This window comes from Dipodomys spectabilis, unplaced genomic scaffold (genome assembly GCF_019054845.1).
Source record: "Dipodomys spectabilis isolate Male_0828 unplaced genomic scaffold, ASM1905484v1 ptg000362l, whole genome shotgun sequence".
Classification (NCBI taxonomy): domain Eukaryota; kingdom Metazoa; phylum Chordata; class Mammalia; order Rodentia; family Heteromyidae; genus Dipodomys; species Dipodomys spectabilis.
The window spans coordinates 3,516,850-3,535,010 of record NW_024871039.1 but is presented as its reverse complement, the minus strand read 5'-3'; the positions used below and the strand labels follow the sequence as shown (position 1 = coordinate 3,535,010).

The 18,161-nt window shown below is 40.0% G+C and overlaps 1 pseudogene; it reads right to left on the bottom strand.

Annotated features, from left to right (window-relative positions):
* Positions 1 to 8,295: 8,295 nt before the first annotated feature.
* LOC122095809 lies at positions 8,296 to 9,297 on the bottom strand (annotated as a pseudogene).
* Between the last annotated feature and the right edge of the window lie 8,864 nt (positions 9,298 to 18,161).

Genomic DNA, 18,161 nt, shown 5'->3' with positions numbered 1-18,161 from the left:
AGAGCAACTCAGGCGAGGTGTAATCATGATAGGAAACCTATTTGATTTCCTCCTACTCAGACTAGAATCATCTTCCTGTGTGCTTTTAAGTGTCTATATTGAAATAATTCTTTCTATGTAGTTTTCAATCCAGTCTATTACAGTTACTCAATTTGGTTTTTTTTTTTTTTTTGGGTCCGGTCGTGGGGCCTGAACTCTGGGCCTGGGTGCTGTCCCTCAGCTCTTCAGCTCAAGGCTAGCGCTCTACCACTTGAGCCACAGCTCCACTTCCGGCTTTTTTCTTTTTGCTTATGTGGTGCTGAGGAATTGAACCCAGGGCCTCGAGCATGCAAGGCAAGCGCTCTACCACTGAGCCACCTTCCCAGCCCCCAGTTACTCAATTTGAAGTGTGCTCCCAATTCCATGTTTGAAAGATCCATTCTTTTTACCACCATAGTGTGAAAAGGAGTCGGCTCCAACCTAGGATATACCCTGTAAAGTATGGAGCTTGGAGGCAGGCCTGGAGATGCTTGTGATGAACCTAATCCCTCTCCACCAGAAAGGAGATCTCTTCTTTATTCAAAACTTCCTATACAACTATAGACTGTGGGAAAATGGAGCAAGTGCTGACTATTATGTTTAAAAAGTGAGTGCTCCTCTTTCAATCCAGGGCTGCTCAGCCAGCCCTCATGGATGAGTCTTGGGAGTACTGGCTCCAATCTGAGACTGTTTGTTTCACTGGGGTCTTCTCACAAGAGCTTGGCATAAGACAAAGAAGAACACACCATGGCTAATTTCTTAGGACTGGCCAGCCAGGACATTTCATTTCCCTCAGAAGCTACTGGAGCTTTAGAAATCTGTTTACTGACAAACCAGGATTACAGGCATGAGCCAGTAGCTCTCACCTAGCTGAGGCTCCAGGAAATCACATTTACCATTTGTAAATAAGTTTTCAGTAGGAATCCTGGAGGCCTGTGAAATAATGTAATCAGAGAAAGGGCTAGGGTGTTCCTAGGGTGCCAAGACTTTGTGAGTAGTGATCGAAACTAGGCCCCTAGGGATGGGCTTTTCAGGATGGTGTTTGGCCAGGAGCCCTTAGTACAACCCAGCTAGACAAATGTCCTTTTTATGGATATTCTCTGCCAGGTAATGCCTGTTCTTTTTTGAAAATATTCAGGCATCGGCTCTGATTAGAAACACCCTACCTTCTCACCACTGTTCAGTCCAAATTCAAGTTCAATAGCTTTCTTCATTAAAACCTCATGGCAGTTTAATTACACCTGAACTTATAGACAAGGATCCTTTACCTATTTCCATTCTCAGGTTTCGATCACCATAGAGCAGCTTTCCCTGAATTCGAAATAAAGAACCCTCAGTGACGTCACCAATGGTGATGATGGAGATCTGGAGTCATCACTGGACTCCAGAAAGAATGTGAATGTAGAGCAGATAAGGCTATTTGCAGAAAAGACCAAGCAGATTTCGAGTCCTGTGGATGTCTCACTTGTTCTGAACCCTACACATGACGCAGATGAACCTGCAGATACTCCAGTGGAAGAAGATCCAGAATTTATTCACTTGACTTTCACAGTCTGCCTAGATCAGCTCCAGGTGAGTCAAATCAGGACATGTCTTGGCATGCAAGATAAACCAGCACTTGTGGGGTTTGAGGAAAATTTCCCCAGTCTGTGTTCAGAAGCACCAATAAGTGATGTCTGAAAGCTTAATTCAGTTGAGGAAAGGGAGTCTGTCCTCACAGAATATCTGCTGCAGGAAAACCAATCTCCAATGGAGAAATTAGAATATGTCCCTCCCTCAACTCAGGAAGAAAAGCCTTCCTGTAATGAGGTGGTAGATTCCTTTGACTACCTTGACCTAGCATTTCTGCTTATAGGCAACTTATAGGAAGATCTAGTGTTATAGGTTCCTTCTTCCCTCCCTGGGAAAATATCTATTTTACTTTTTGTCATGATTGATGTAAAATGTTTATTTTATTTACTCTTCTAACTCTATTAAAATGTCAATATTTATGTTGTACAATTCTTGAATCCTATATACTGTGGATTTTTTTCTTCCTATAATCTGATGACCCAGGCACATGGGTCCTGAGTGGGTTGAAACACCTGTAGCTGTACAAGAGAATCTACTGAATATAGAGGCAACTATTAAATGCATAGGCAGTGGCAAAAGTCCAGGCCATGTCTCTATATGGTGATAGGGTCCCTACACTAGCTCTAGGACATAGCAGACCAGACATCCTAGAAAGGTGTTCCTCCTTGATCCTCAAGCTCATAATCTGTCAATTGGGACAAATGCCAGAGTAAATGTAGTGGTACATGGGACTCTCTTCCAACAGTGAATTCAAGTATCAATACATATCCATTGTGCTTCATGCAAACATCTAAGAAAATTTCACCCTAAAGAACATCAAAAACCTAGTTTGGGGAGAAAATATTTAACAAGATACATAGGATCCCACAATTCAATGAAAATGAATACACATCAAGAAACCTGTGGGACACAGCAAAAGCATTCCTGAGGGAGCAAATTTATTCCCCTCAGTGTCCACATCAAGAAAATAGAGATGGACTAAGTAAATAATCCCATGTTGTAAACTACTAGAAAAATATGAAAAAAGTGGAACCTAAAGTTACTAGATGGAACCAGATTACCAAATTAAGAGCTGAAATTAACGAGATAGAGATTAAGAAAATTATAAATAAAATTAATAAAACAAAAAGCTGTTTTTTTTGAAAAAAATACATAAAATTGATGGATCTTTGGCAAGATTAATTAAGAGAGGAAACCCAAATTAACAAGATCAGGGATGCCACGGGAAAAATCACAACAAATACCCAAGACATCCAAGCAATTCTAAAGAACTATATCCAGAATCCATACTCTCTAAAGAAAGAAAACCTATCAGCAATGGATGCATTTTTATGTGATATAGATAGATAGATAGATAGATATAGATATAGATGGAATTCTATGTCTCCATCAGAAAGAATGACATCACCCCATTTGTTAGGAAATGCAAAAACTTGGAAAAACTTATATTAATTGAATTAAGCCAGGCCAAAGAAACATAGGTCCTATATTTTCCCTTATTTGCAATAACTAGTATATGTCTGGGACAAGCAGAAAAGGTCAAAAGCTATGTACATATGACCAGATAAGATGATTTAAGCGAGGGGTCGGGGGGTGGGGGGAGGATGGGAAGGGATGGGAAGGGGAAACAAAGGAGGAGGCTACAATGCTTGATAAGAAATGTACTCATTATCTTGCCCATGTAATTGTAACCCCTCTGTACAGTATTTTCACAATAAAAAATTAAAAAAAAAGAAATGGATGCATTTTTAGAGAAATACAAGTTACCCAAACTGAGCAAAGAACCAATCAATTAAAAAAGCCAATATCTTACAATGAGATAAAGGAAGCAATCAGAAGTTTTCCAACAAGGAAAAGCCCAGGACAAGATGCATTCACTACGGAATTCTGTAAGACTTTTAAAGAGGAACTAAAACCCATACTCCTCAGCCTCTTCCATGAAATAGAAAAAGAGGGAGCTATCCAAAACTCATTCTACGATGCCAATATCACACTCATCCCTAACCCAAGCAAAGACCCAACAACAACAGCAACAACAAAAAACTACAGACCAATCTTCTTGATGAACACAGACACAAAGATCATTAACAAAATTCTATCCAACAGAATCCAGAAACATATAAAAAAACATACATCATGGCCAAGTAGGCTTCATCTCAGAGATGCATGGATGGTTTAACCTACATAATTTAATAAATGTAATCCATTATACCAACAGACCCAAGGTCAAGAGCCACATGATTATCTCCATTGATGCAGAAAAAAAGCTTCTGATAAGAGACAATATTCATGTTAAAAGCTCTGGGAAAAATAGGAATAGAAGGAACATTCCTTAAAACAATAAAAGCCATATACGACAGACCAACAGCCAATATTATACTTAATGGGAAAAACAACCAATTTTCCTAAAATCAGGAACAAGGCAAGGATTCCCACTTTCTCCACTCTTCTTCAATATACTTCTGGAAACCTTAACCAGAGCAATAAGTCAAGAAAAAGACATTAAAGGGATCCGCATAGGGAAGGAAGAAGTTAAATTATCTCTTTGGGCAGATGACAGGATACTATACCTCAATGATCCCAAAAACTTCACACTCAAGGTCTTACAACTTATAAACAAATTCAGCAAAGTAGCAGGATACAAAATCAACCCACAAAAATCAGTTGCCTTTCTGTACACAAACAATGTAGAAGCAGGAAGGGAAATCAAGGAAACGGCCTCATTCACAATACTCCCCCCCCAAATAAAATATTTAGGAATTAGTCTAACCAAAGATGCAAAAGAACTATTTAATGAAAACTGTAAAAACTTAAAGAAAGAAATTATAGAGGACACCAGAAAGTGGAAAGACCTTCCATGTTCTTGGACAGGCAGACTTAATGTTGTGAAAATGCCAAAATTAATATACAAATTTAATGCAATTCCTATTAAAATCCCAATGATGTACATTGCTGAAATACAGAAAACAGTCCAAAAATTCATATGGAACATCAAAAGAACTAGAATAGCCAAAATAATTCTAGGCAAAAAAGACAACATGCGAGGGATCTCAATGCCAGACTTCAAACTGTACTATAGAGCCATAATGACAAAGACAGCATGGTACTTTCACAAAAACAGACCCCTGAGGGGCTGGGAAGGTGGCTCAGTGGTAGAGCACTTGCCTTGAATGCCTGAGGCCCTCGGTTCGATTCCTCAGCACCACATAAGCAAAAAGAAAAAAGCCAGAAGTGGTGCTATGGCTCAAGTGGTAGAGCGCTATCCTTGAGCTGGAGAGCTGAGGGACAGCATCCAGGCCCAGAGTTCAGGCACCACGACCAGACCCCCCCCCCAAAAAAAAACCAGACCCCCGAAGACCAAGGGAATAGAATAGAAGATCCAGAAATAAAACTACATGCCTATAGTCAGCTGATATTTGACAAAGGAGCCAAAGACATACAGTGGAAGAAGCACAGCCTCTACAACTACTGGTGCTGGTGCTGGGAAAACTGGGCGGCCACATGCAGAAAACTAAAAGTGGACTCCAGCCTGTCACCATGCACTAACATCAACTCAAAATGGATTAACATAAAACCTGAATCCCTGAAACTACTGCAGGACAGAGTAGGAGAGACACTTGAACTTATAGGCACAGGCAGGAACTTCCTGAACAGAGTTCCAGGGTCACAACAAATTGGGAAAGACTCAACAAATGGGACTACCTTAAAATAAAAAAGCTTCTGCACAGCTAAAGCTATAGCAACCAAACTAGAAAGAAAACAAACTAACGGGAAAAAATATTTAGCAGCAATATAACAGACAAGGAGATAATATCCAGTATGTACAGGGAACTCAAGAAACTAATCCCTCCCAAACCCAACAAATAAATTACTAAATGTACAAGGGAACTAAAGAGAGACTTCTCAGAAGTAGAGATAAAAATGGCAAAGAAACACATGAGGAAATGTTCACCATTCCTGGTTATAAAGGATATGCAAATAAAGACAACCTTGAGATACCACCTTACCCCAGTCAGAATGGCCCACATCCTAAAGTCAGCCAACGACAAATGCTGGAGGGGATGCAGAGAAGGAGGAACCCTATTGCACTGCTGGTGGGAATGTACACTTATACAAACCACTTTGGAAGGCAGTTTGGAGGGTCTCAGAAAGCTAAATATTGACCTCTCCTATGAGCCAGCCATACTACTCCTAGGCATCTATCCTGAACAACAGGAACCATGATACAAGGACACGTGCACCTCCATGTTTATTGCAGCACTGTTCAAAATAGCCAGGATATGGAAACAACCCAGATGCTCTCACTACAGATGAATGGATCAAAAAATTGTATTTATATACAATGGAAAATTATGCTGCCATTAGAAAGAACAAAATAATGGCATTCACAGGGAAATGGATAGAACTAGAAGAAATCATGTTGAGTGAGGTAAACCAAGAAGAAAGAGACAAATGGCACATGGTCTCCCTGATAAGTGGATGTTAAATCCAGAACATAAGGTAATACAACAAAGTAAACAAGACGAGAAACAAAAGACTCCCACTCATCTAGTCCAATCATTACTAAATGACCCCATGCCGCTGACCACATATGTTATATATGTGCACATCAGAGGGAAACTAGGAGGAGGACACAGAACTAGAGGGAAACGGGAAAACATACAACAGTGAGACCCATCAGCTGCATTGGACATTGATCAAAACAAACCAAGCAACTTAAAGGCAGCGTTGGGAGGGAGGAAATGAGTGGGAAAGAGAGAACAGCTGACACTCTGCAAAAAGAAAGGAATGTAAATATCACTCGATATGGAAGAAATAACTGTATAGTCAAAGCCCATAGAACTCATAAACTTTATGGACCATGATAGGCAATTTGCCCCATGAGTGTTAGAATGTGTTTGTAACTTTAACTAAGCATCACTATCCCCAAATACTTTGAAATTTGTGAAATTATGCAATCAATCACAATAAAAATTTTGGAAAAAGTACATAAGAAATATGAACACTGACATAAAATACATCATAATTAGGAGAAAGAAGACTTGCATAAATGGAAAATGACTTGCCAGGTGTCACGGACCATCTCACTAACTCTAGCTTCTAAAGTGGCATATTCTAAAGATGGAGGTTCAAAGCAGCTCCTGCAGACAAATCTTAAAGACCCTTATTCAATGAATCAGTAAAAGTCAGGAACTAGAGGTGTAGCTAAAGTTCTATGTACAAGCGTTGAACAAAAAAATAAGCAAGAGAGCAAGGTCCTGAGTTCAAATTCCATTGGTGGCATGAAAGATAAATATATCAGAGAAACAAAATTTTGACAATGGCGGAAGTGGCGCTGTAGCTCAAGTGGTAGAGCGCTCGCCTTGAGCTGAAGAGCTGAGGGACAAGCGCCCAGGCCCAGAGTTCAAGCCCCACGACCGACAAAAAAAATAAAAATAAAAATAAAAATAAAAAAAAAATAAAAAAAAAATAAAAAAAAAATAAAAAAGTACAACTTTAAAAAAAAAAATTTGACAATGGCAATTTTAAACTAAGGAAAAACATATACAGGAAAAAAGAAAAGTACATGTCAATACTGTCCTTGAACAGTTTTTTCTCATGTCCATAGCTCCAATTTTGGATATTTGTTGTTGTTTTTTTTTTTTGGAAATAATTTTTGGAAAGGTTTTTCTTCCTCAGGTTGGTTTTGAATTACCATCCTCAGATCTCTTCTTTCTGAGTAGCAAAGATCACAGATGTGAGTCATCCTCCCCTACTTAACTTCCTCTTGTTTTTGCAGTATCCAATTAGTTTGTTTAGGATTTCTTATAGTCCCGTACACATTTTAGAATGAATTTTGCAATTAATTTAAACCTAGGTCACAATCTTGTAAGGGGGCATTTTGAATGCAAAGGCAATTTGAAAAGTACTGCTCTTTAAGAATTTTTTTTTTTTGGGTCCAGTCTTGGGGCCCGAACTCTGGGCCTGGGCGCTGTCCCTCAGCTCTTCAGCTCAAGGCTAGTGCGCTACCACTTGAGCCATAGCGCCACTTCCGGCTTTTTTCTTTTTGCTTATGTGGTGCTGAGGAATCGAACCCAGGGCCACAGGCATGCAAGGCAAGCGCTCTACCACTGAGCCAACTTCCCAGCCCTCTTTTAGAAATATTAAGTCCTAGCTGGGCACTGGTGACTCATAATTGTTATCCTAGCTTCTAGGAGTCTGAGATCTGAGTATCATAGTTCAAAGCCAGCCTGAGCAAGAAAGTCTGTGATATTCTTACTCTAATTAACCACCCCCTAAACCAGATGTATAGCTGTTGCTTAAAGAAGTAGAGTGCTAGTCTTGAGCAAAAAAGTTCTGGGACGTTGCCCAGGCCATGACTAAAGCTCCACAACTGATAAAAAGTAAAATAAAGTACAATATTGAGTCCTTTAGTTATAGGACAGGGTTATTTTTTTCCATTTCAGTGGATCTACTTGACTATAAAGGCCTTTTTCCATTTCCAAATCACTCATCTTTTTATTGTTGATGTTCTGTGGTGGTCTTGGTGCTTGAATTCAGGATAGGAGCTATCCTTGAGCTTCATTTAGCATGAAGCTAGTACTGTACCACTTGAGATACAGGTCACTTCCAGGATTTTTGGTGATTAATTGGATCTAGGATGTGGTGCAGGAGGAAGGGGAGTAGAAGGAATGGATTGGGGGTGTCCCTCCTTACCCTGGTGCTTTAGTCATATGAGATGGAAAGTTTGCTCAAAATGGGCAGGTCTCCTGAATTGTCCAAGATGAGGGAATCTGACCCAGCATGGCTCCTGCTGCACTGCACAGGTAGCCTTGACCCAAGAGAGAATCCTGAGGGGTGGCATGAGAATCAAACATGTGAGAGAACTCAGACATGGATCAGAATAGGAAGGTGGTGGGGTAGACATGAAAGGCAGCCCCATGAAAGAGGTAAAGAACAAATACCTGGCTCTAGAAGGTGAAGGGGTTATTGGTGCCATCAGGAAGGTTGGGTGAGCCCAGGAGGTCATCGGCAATCAGGATGGGTGTTGGGATGATGGACGTGGGGCTATCTAGCAATCCAGTGGTGGCAGCAGTCTCATTGGCACTGGAAAATCCAGCAAAGCTAAAGCTATGCTGGAGATAGGGAAGGTCTGCAGAAAGGTCCTGGCCAGGGCTCTGCGTTCCTTGGTTTTGTGGATGAAGTGGCAGCAGGGCTCATAGAGGCAAAGGTTGGTGACATGGAAGGTGCAACCCAGCTAGATCTTGCACTTGGGATGGCAGGCTAGACTGTGGAGCTTGTGGATGCTGTGCATGAAGTGACACTTGTCTCTATAGGTGTTTTCTTCAAATTGGAGGAACAGCTAGGTCTTATAGCCACTGGAGTTGACCTGCCTCTTTTGGTCTGCTTCTGATTGGGCAGCAGCTGCTCAGCACCTGTGAGAAAGAGCAGTCTCTGAAGCTGCTGTCCCTAGAGTACAAGACTGGGACTGGCTCACCCTTCAGGTTGCTGATGACCTAGCTCTGGTGGAACTTGATGCTGGGCAGGGTGTTGGCCAAGTGCCTCCAAGGGAAACACCTCAGCTCAGCAGCAGGAGAGACCACTGCCTTCCTGTCCAGCAAGCAGCCCCTTCTCTGGGAGCTCTGTCATTGAGCATCTTGTCAACCAAACCTTGCATAAAGCTTCTCTCAAGTTGAAAATGGTGGCAGATACGAGTGGGGTAGTCATTGTGGACACTGACAGAGGCCCAAAGGTGCAGATTTGGTGTCATGAAGGTCCTGATGTGGGGAAGGTGCTTACTCTCCCACTTAGGTCAGGAGTTCCACATGTCTAATCCCAGGGCCCCTCACCTTTCTCACTCTGCCCTCATAGAACTTTAAGTGGAATTTTTTGTTTTCTTTTTAGATTATAAAATGTCAGTGCATCAAATACAAGGGATTGCTGCATATTAACTGGGTTGCATGTAGTCAGGTTTTTTGTTTGCTTTTTGTCAGTCGTGGGGCTTGAACTCTGGACTTGGGCACTATCCCGTGCTCTTCACCTCAAGGCGAACATTCTACTGCTTGAGCCACAGCACCACTTCCGGTTTTCTAGTGGTTAATTTGAGATAAGAGTCTCACTGACTTTTCTGCCGGGCTGGCTTTGAACTGTGATCCTTAGATCTCAGCCTCCTGAGTAGCTAGGATTAGAGGCGTGAGCCACTAGCACCCGGCAAGTAGTCAGTTTTTCATCAGAACAAATACCTGAGAAACGTATCTTCTGAAGTTAGATTATGTGTGTGGAAGGTAGGGAAAAAAATGAGAAAAACTGGAAATGTTGGCAGATGCTGTAATTTGGGCTCTTGGGGAACAGTGCAAGGATATTATACATTCAATGGCACTTTGAATCAAGGTAGTAAGACCCTCTCAAAAATATTAAATAAAAAAGGGATAGAGGCACAGTTCAAATGTTAGAGCATTGCCTATTGTGTGTCTGGCCTGGAGTTCACTCCCTAGCCCCAGAGATTTGACTTGGAAGGGGCTAATCTGAGTGTTACATGTAATCAATAGCAGGTTCTCTAGCACTGATCTTTTGATTAAATTGAATTAATGTGTGTGTGTGTGTGTGTGTGTGTGTGTGTGTAGGTGGTATGGCGTAAGAGATAGCAACTGAGTTTCAATCTTCTCAAGGTGAATATCTAGTTTTCCCAGCACCATTTTCAGAGCCATTTTTTTCTCTGGTAAAAATGAAACAGTATTGATTCAGTTCACTCTAGAAAGATAGAAGGTAGACAGGGACACAAAAGAAATGTTTTGGTCCAGTATTCTGTTTAAATACAGGGCTCAAGCTTTTGTTTTAGCTTTTAGTTTTGTGGCGGGCACTCTGCCACTTGAGCAACACTTTCACTCCCAGCTTTTTCCTGGTGAATTGATGAGAAGTGTCTCTTGAGTAAGTAGTATTATAGTCCTGAGCTTCTGGTACTGAGCTACAAAAGAAAACAAATTTAAATTTTCTAATAGGTTTATTTTTACAGCATAGTTATGGTATAATACAGGTATATCCATATATCTCATACATATTGTGGATTGTTTTCTTTTGCTTTTGTTTTGTTCCAAGGGCTTGAACTCAGGGTCTAGGTGCTCTCCCTGAGCTTTTTTGGTCAAGACTGTTGCTCTACCACACTTTGATCCACACTTTGGATCCACACTTTGTGTTCACACATGGATCAAAGAGAAGGGTTACAGAAATATCTTCTTGTCTTTCTGGCATCTTCTTGAAGGTTTTGGAGAAGAGAAGACCTTTCACAAATGGGGCTATTGGGTATTTGACTTATTGTGAGATGTCTGCTTATCAAATTAAGACATTGTTCAAAGAGCACATTTGAACCAGTCTGTGTTTACATATACAGCATCCAGAAATAATGAAAAACAAAACCAATCAAAAAAGAGAATAATCACTCATTTTCCTGAGTATGAAAACCCAGGAAAATATTTCTATGCCCTATGAACTTTGACCCCACATGCTATAGCAGGATTATTTTGGTATAGATTTTCTGGCCCCCTTCATCACACATAGCAGGAGGAGTGCAGGAGGAGCAGCTTATCAGGAAAGCAGCTAGGCAGTGTTGAGATGCAATGCAGGCCCCTTATGGACCCTCTTGATCTAGGTTCTGAAGAGGATGTTTCAAGGTAGAGGCAGTGGGAGTCAACCCCAGAATGGTCAAGCTGAAATCCTGAAAGCCTGTGAACAGCTTTCTATGCCCTGGATTGAGTGAGTTTGCTTATTCTTACATTCATATTCTTCACCCAATAAACAAACATGGCACCTCAAAGAAGAGTCCTGGGCCTGCCCTAGTCCTTGTGAGTGAAAGGTGCTGGAAGCATAGGAAGCACAGTGATCTAGCAGGCAAATCTGGAAGCCTGAAACGCCATGGAAACGGCAGCCCTGGTTACTCAGAACCAACAGATATCCCTTGCATTGGCCCTGAATTCCAGGAGACTTGGCAGTTACCTCTCAATTCTGTGACAAGATGGCTAAAGGCTAAAGGCAATTCTGTCTGAGGAGTGGTGACAAGATGCCTAGAATTACCAACTCAGACCCTAGGAAAGGCTGGAGTTCCAACTCCAATCTCCACTAATCATAAACCAAGGCCAACCAGCTGTATCAATAAAGCCATTTGTCTCCTTGGATAGTAGTTGGAGCTGGCAACAAGTGTCTCACACCTATAATTCTAAATACTCAGAAGGCTCAGATCTAGGGTTTGCAGAAAAATCTGGGCAGAATAGTTCCAAGACTCATATTTCCAGTTAACTAACAAAAAAAAAAAAAACAAGTCAGTGAAACTTTGGCCTAAGAAGTATAGCACCAAGTGCTATACTTGAGTGAAAAAGCCAAGTGAGAGTGTGAGACTCTGAGTTTAAATCCCAATACTGCTGTTCACACAGGTGTGTACTTCCACACACACATGCACATATCTCTGTGCATCACCTCCTTCTGGGATGCAATAATAGATGCTGAGAGTTAGCTCTAGTATCAATATTAACTCATTTTCAGTTTGATGACTGTATTCTACACACAGCAGTAGTGTGAAAGCTTCTCAGAAATGAGTCCCACCACGCTTACAGTGATTGAGGATGGGAATAGGTGCATGCCTTCTGCTAGCTTTTGAGGGACCTCACTGTGCATCTGTGGACATTGTCTGTTCAGAAAAAAAGCCTCTTCCCACAGTCACCAACAGCCACCAGAATGTGGGGAGAACTGGTCTGAGTAATGATCACAGGATCTTTATTTCATCTTTGTTAGATCTTTTTGCCTCATGTGGAGTCAGGATGTATGGCAAAGATGATTTTAATAGTTTGATGCACAAAGAGATCATTGAAAAATTACTGATATTTACCATGTAAGCACAGGGTACCAACAACAACAGTGATTGCATATTCTATTGATGATTCTTTCATTTCTGTTGTTGTTGTTCATGGGAATTGAACTTGAGGCCTGGGTACTGTCCCTTGAGATTTTTTTCACTGAAGCCTGGTGTTCAATCACTTGAGCCACATTTGGCATTTTTGTGGTTATTTGGAGATAAGAGTCACTTGGAAGCCTGGAGCTGGAGGTTCACCCCTGTAACCTTAATTACTTAGAAGTCTGAGATCTGAGGGTCAAGATTCAAATGGCCTGGGCCAGAAAGTCCATGAGAGTTTTACCTCAAGTTAACATCCCCCAAAAGTCAATTGGGATCATCATGTCTCAGCTTCCTGACTATCTTGAATTGCAAGTGTGAGCCATCAGCAGTTTATTTGTAACAAATAAGCAAATAATAAAAATAAATAATAATTGTAAAATAAATAATAAATACTATCTCTTTAAATAGTTTTAAAGAGATTTTCATTTTATTTCATGTGGACAATGCATGTTGATCAGTGTTACCCTTTCCATTATTGTCTACCCTCCTTTTGTTTGAACACAGTGTCTCTGTATATTCCATGTGATCTTCTTGTTTCAGTTTCTTGAGTGCTGAGATTATAGGCATGCACCACAATATTTAGCTTTGTAAGTCTTATTCTCAAACCAAACCAGAATGCCAAGCAATATTTTCCTAGTTTCTGCTGCACTACATTACAGATATGCATTAAGAATGTCAGACTTTTCACACCCTGCAAATGTGGTCCACTGACATCACACTGCATACAATATGCATGGTACATGGGGAAGTTAGCCAAGTGGTCTAGGCTCACTTGACACTGAGTCCCATGTAAACCCAGGTGTATTCTGATGCTGCTGAGTGAAATATTCGGTAGATGTCTGTTAAATCTGGTTGAGCTATGCAGTTGTTCAGATCTGCAGTTTCTCTATTGAGTTTTTGCAGAATTGATCTATCTAGTGGAGAGAGTGGTGTGTTAAAGTCCCCAACAATTAATGTCTTTGGATCTATGTGGGATTTGAGTTAAAGTAGTGTTTCTTGGATAAATTTGTGTGCTCTGTTGTTTGGCTATGGAGATTTAGAATTGTAATATCCTCCTGAAGGAGAGATCCCTTAATTAGTATGTAGCGACCTTCTTTATTTCTTCTCACTAATTTTAATTTGCAGTCTATTTTATCTGATATTAGTATTGCAACTCCCGTCTGTTTATGGGGGCCATTTGCTTGGTAGATTTTGTTCCAGCCTTTCACATTGAAAATGTGTTTGCTTTTATGGGCAAGATGTGACTGCTGAAGGCAGCAGATAGAAGGATCTTGCTTTTTAATCCAACTAGACAGTCTATGTCGCTTAATTGGACAATTAAGTCCGTTAATGTTGAGAGACAGGACTGAGAGGTATTTGGGAGTTCCTGTCATTTTATCCACCTTCTTGGGGGCTGCAGCAACTAGGTTCTTCCTATGGTTCTTGGATTCTCAGTTTGGGTGAGGTTTCTTGGCCTTTATTGTGGTCTTCTATGTATAGGACATGTTTAAAAAACTTTTGTAGGGCTGGTTTGGTGGAGATGTATTGTTTCAGTTTTTCTTTGGTATGGAAGGTTTTTTTTTTGGGGGGGGGTCCGGTCGTGGGGCCTGAACTCTGGGCCTGGGTGCTGTCCCTCAGCTCTTCAGCTCAAAGCTAGCACTCTACCACTTGAGCCACAGCACCACTTCCGGCTTTTTTTTTTTTTTTGCTTATGTGGTGCTGAGGAATCGAACCCAGGGCCTCATGCATGCAAGCCAAGCGCTCTACCACTGAGCCACCTTCCCAGCCCGCTATGGAAGGTTTTTATTTGACCTGAGGTTATGAAGGAGAGTTTAGCTGGATACAGTATTCTTGGTTGATAGTTGTTTGTCTTTAGGGCATGACATACATCATTCCAGGATCTTCTTGCTTTGATTGTCTCTGCTGAGAAATCTGAGGTGATTCTAATTAGTTTCCCTTTATAGGTGATTGATCTTTTCTCCTTGACAGCTTTAAGGATCTTTTCCTTGGTCTGAATTGATCCTGTGCAGATTATAACGTGATGGTGGGATGTCCTGTTTTGGTCTGGTCTATTTGGAGTTCTAAAAGCTTCTTGTGTCTGAATAGGCCTATCTTTTTGCATGTTTGGGAAGTTCTCTGCTAAGATTCTATTAAACAAATTTCTTAGACCATTAACTTCTGTCTCTAGGTGCTACTCTACAACCATTATCCTCAGATTAGGCCTTCTGATGGTGTCTTCAAAATGTTGAATAGATCTACCATATTTCTTGGATTTGTCTTGGATGGTTGAATGTTCTTTCTCTATAATATCTAGGCTGTTCTTTCTCTATAATATCTAGGCTGTCTTCAATCCACGAGATTCGATCTTCTGCATGGTCTTTCTACTTTGTTTTCCATTTCTTTTCCTTATAAGTGTTTGGCTTTGATGGCTTCAATTTCTTTGTTGGGGCTTTGTTTTAGATCTTGTATGAACTTCTTTACTTCCTTAATTTGTGTTCAGTGTTTATTCTCAAATCACTTAGTTGAGTGGTTACGGTTTCCCTGGACTCCCATTCCTGGAAGGTGATTTCTGAGGATTGCAGTTCAAAGCCAGGCCAGGCAGGAGCATCTGTGAGACTCTGATCTCCAATTAACCACCAGAAAACCTGAAAGTTGTGCTGTGGCTCAAGTGATAAAGTGCACACCTTGAGCTAAAGAACTCAGGGATCGTGCCCATGCCTAGAGCTCAGGGATCATGCCCAGGCCCAGAGATCAAGCCCCACGACCAACAAAAAGAAAAAAAAAAGGAATGGGTTAAATGTTAAATAAATCTGAACTTATTTTAGGTTCTAGGAATTCAGGAAATGTTACAATAGTGGAAATACATTCTATTTCATAATATCAGGATTTGAGATCAAAAGGGTATTATGATTCCTGTTATGGAACAAGATAGATTCAGAGTTAAGAGTGAGAAATCTGTAGGGTTTAGGAAAACCTGCAATTTATTTCAAGAATTACAAGTCAATTTCAGTTAGGATGACACAAAATGAGGGATTTTCATAAATTTTATAATTGGGATACCATTAGGGTCAAGTTTATGGTTAGGATTACAGCCATGATTAGGGTTAGAGTGAAGGAGAAAAAGAATGAGGCTCAAATTGAAGGTAAATTTTAGAATAAGCCTGGTAAAAGTTAGAATGAATGTGAACTAGAGCATTGCTATATTAGAATCTACTTACAATTAGGCTTATAGTTATTCTCAATGTTCCAGTTAAGGTTAAGTTTAGGGTTAGAAAATGACTAAGATATTGGGAAAAAATTGTAACCTATGTTTGGAAGGCTTATTTGAATCAAGTCAGGATGAGTGAAAATTAGTTTACTTGTGTTAGTGTTAGTATTGACATATAATTTATATTAAGATTAGGGTCAGTATTTTGTTCTGATTATGATTAGTGTTATGAATAGGAATATTTTTAGTATGAAATTGAGTTTTCACTAACAAGTGGAAGCAAAAAATGTGAGATTGAATAGTAACTAGAGCATTATCATTATATTTATTTCGCAGTGATCATTCTTGTAATGATTAATGAGAGTTTTCCAGCTAGGTTTCAGTTGAGAGTTAGTGTTAAGTAATGGACTAGATGATGAGTAAATCTGAAACTGTTTTAGGGTACAGGGGTTCATGAACAGGTAAGATCAAGGGAAACTACCATATTTTTCCTGATGTGAGAATTTGAGGACACATAATATAATGATTCATGTTAGGGAACAACATAACTTCAGATGTAGAGTCAGGAAATTTGTGGGAATTAGGGCAAATTGAAATTCATTTCCATAGTGCAAACTGGAGCATTCACTAGAGTGAATAAAAACTAGAATATTTTTCTTAAACATTAGAATTGGACTATCATTAGGGTGAAAGTTAGGTTTCTGTTCTCGATGGGCTTAATGTTAGCATTAGGGAAATGGAAAATTTAGGGTAAAATTGAAAGCAAATTTTTGAAAAACAAGTAAAGTTACAAGTAGGATGAATGTGAAATAGGAAACTGTTCATAATAGAAGGATTAGGGTATGATTAGTGTGAGGGTTAGCCTGAATGTTCCAGTTAGGGTTCGGGTTAGAAAAATGGCAGGATATTTAAGTAAAACTAAAAACTATTTTGAGAAAGATGAGTTGAATCAAAGATAGGATAAGTAAAAACTAATATATTTGTGTGGCTTTTAGAATCCAAAGGCAATTGGTTCTAGGGTTATGGTTACTTTTCTAATTTGTGAACTAATGAATTAAAGGCACAATTCTTTCATTTTTACAAACCAAGACAGTCACAATTTGGGGAACAAACTCAATTTTCTACATAAAAATGTGTCTTAAAATATTTTCAAACCAGGAGTAAATAATAGTGAACAAGGTGTCATTTATTAAAATTAGGTAAGTTGATGATACAGCTTTCAAAAATATACAAACACATGGGACAGAAACTCAGAGATCTCATCAGAAAAACAGATATTCTACTTGCTCTAGTTGGGAAAGTGTGTGTGTGTGTGTGTGTGTGTGTGTGTGTGTGTGTGTGTGTGTGTGTGTGCGTGCACCCACCACAGGTCTTCAACTCAGGCCTGGGTCCTGTCATCATCTTATTCAGTGCAAGGATGGCACTAAACCACTTAGCCACAGGTCTTCTTCTGGCTTTTTAGCAGTTAATTAGAGATACATATCACATGGATTTTCCTGTCTGGACTTAATCTTCTGATCCCCAGCAATCCTTGGATTAGTGTTACTGTGGGTGCTACCACAAAGTGACAGTTCATTAATCTGGGAACAATATAGAAGTACTTGTGCAAGATACAAAGTAACCATTTCATTAATTTGGGAGTAACATAGGATCACATTAGATTGCCTTCAAACACATTGTTTCTGATGAGTTTATCTGAACCCCAAGGCATAATCAAAACCTATTAGCCACAATGTATTAAGTAGCACATATTTATGGCACAGAATATGTACAATAAATTAAATCCTGAATCAAAAGTCTTTGTTGGTTTGCTATTTAAAAACAAATCAGAAATAGATGGTCATTGAGATGAAGTCTAGACTGGAGGCCTGTAGTGAGCAGCAGAGCATCTGCATAGTGAGCACAAGGCACTGAGCCCAACCCCCAGGATCATAAAGAAGAAGTAGAAGAAAGTGAAAGTGTAGGAGAAAGAGGAAAGGAAAGGAGGAGAAAGGTGTAAGAGAGGAGGAAGGGCATAGCAGGAGGAAGAAGAGGATGGGACAGGGAGAAAGTTGAAAGGAAAAGGGATGTAAGAGGGAAACAGGACCCTGTGGAAAAGAAGCAGGAGAGGAGACAGAAGGAGAAAGATAAATGTAATATAACTACAAGAATTGTTGGAAAAAACTTTGCATAAGTGATCTGCATGTGCATGACAGGATTATTTTTAATCAGAGAGAGAGCTAGCACGGTGACAATATGGGTGATACCTGTTGTTCGGTCATCTTATTCTCTTTCTTCAGTGAGGCGTTCAGAAGAAATCATGAGTTTGGTGTTTGACAGATATACTTCAGGATTTCTTTTTCATGAATTAAACATGGGAAGGAACTAAATGCAACCTCCCTTAATTAAAAAAAGAATAAAAGCTATATTTATTAGTATTACTGTGCATGAGGAAATCCTGGAGATTTTTGGTTAATTCAGAGG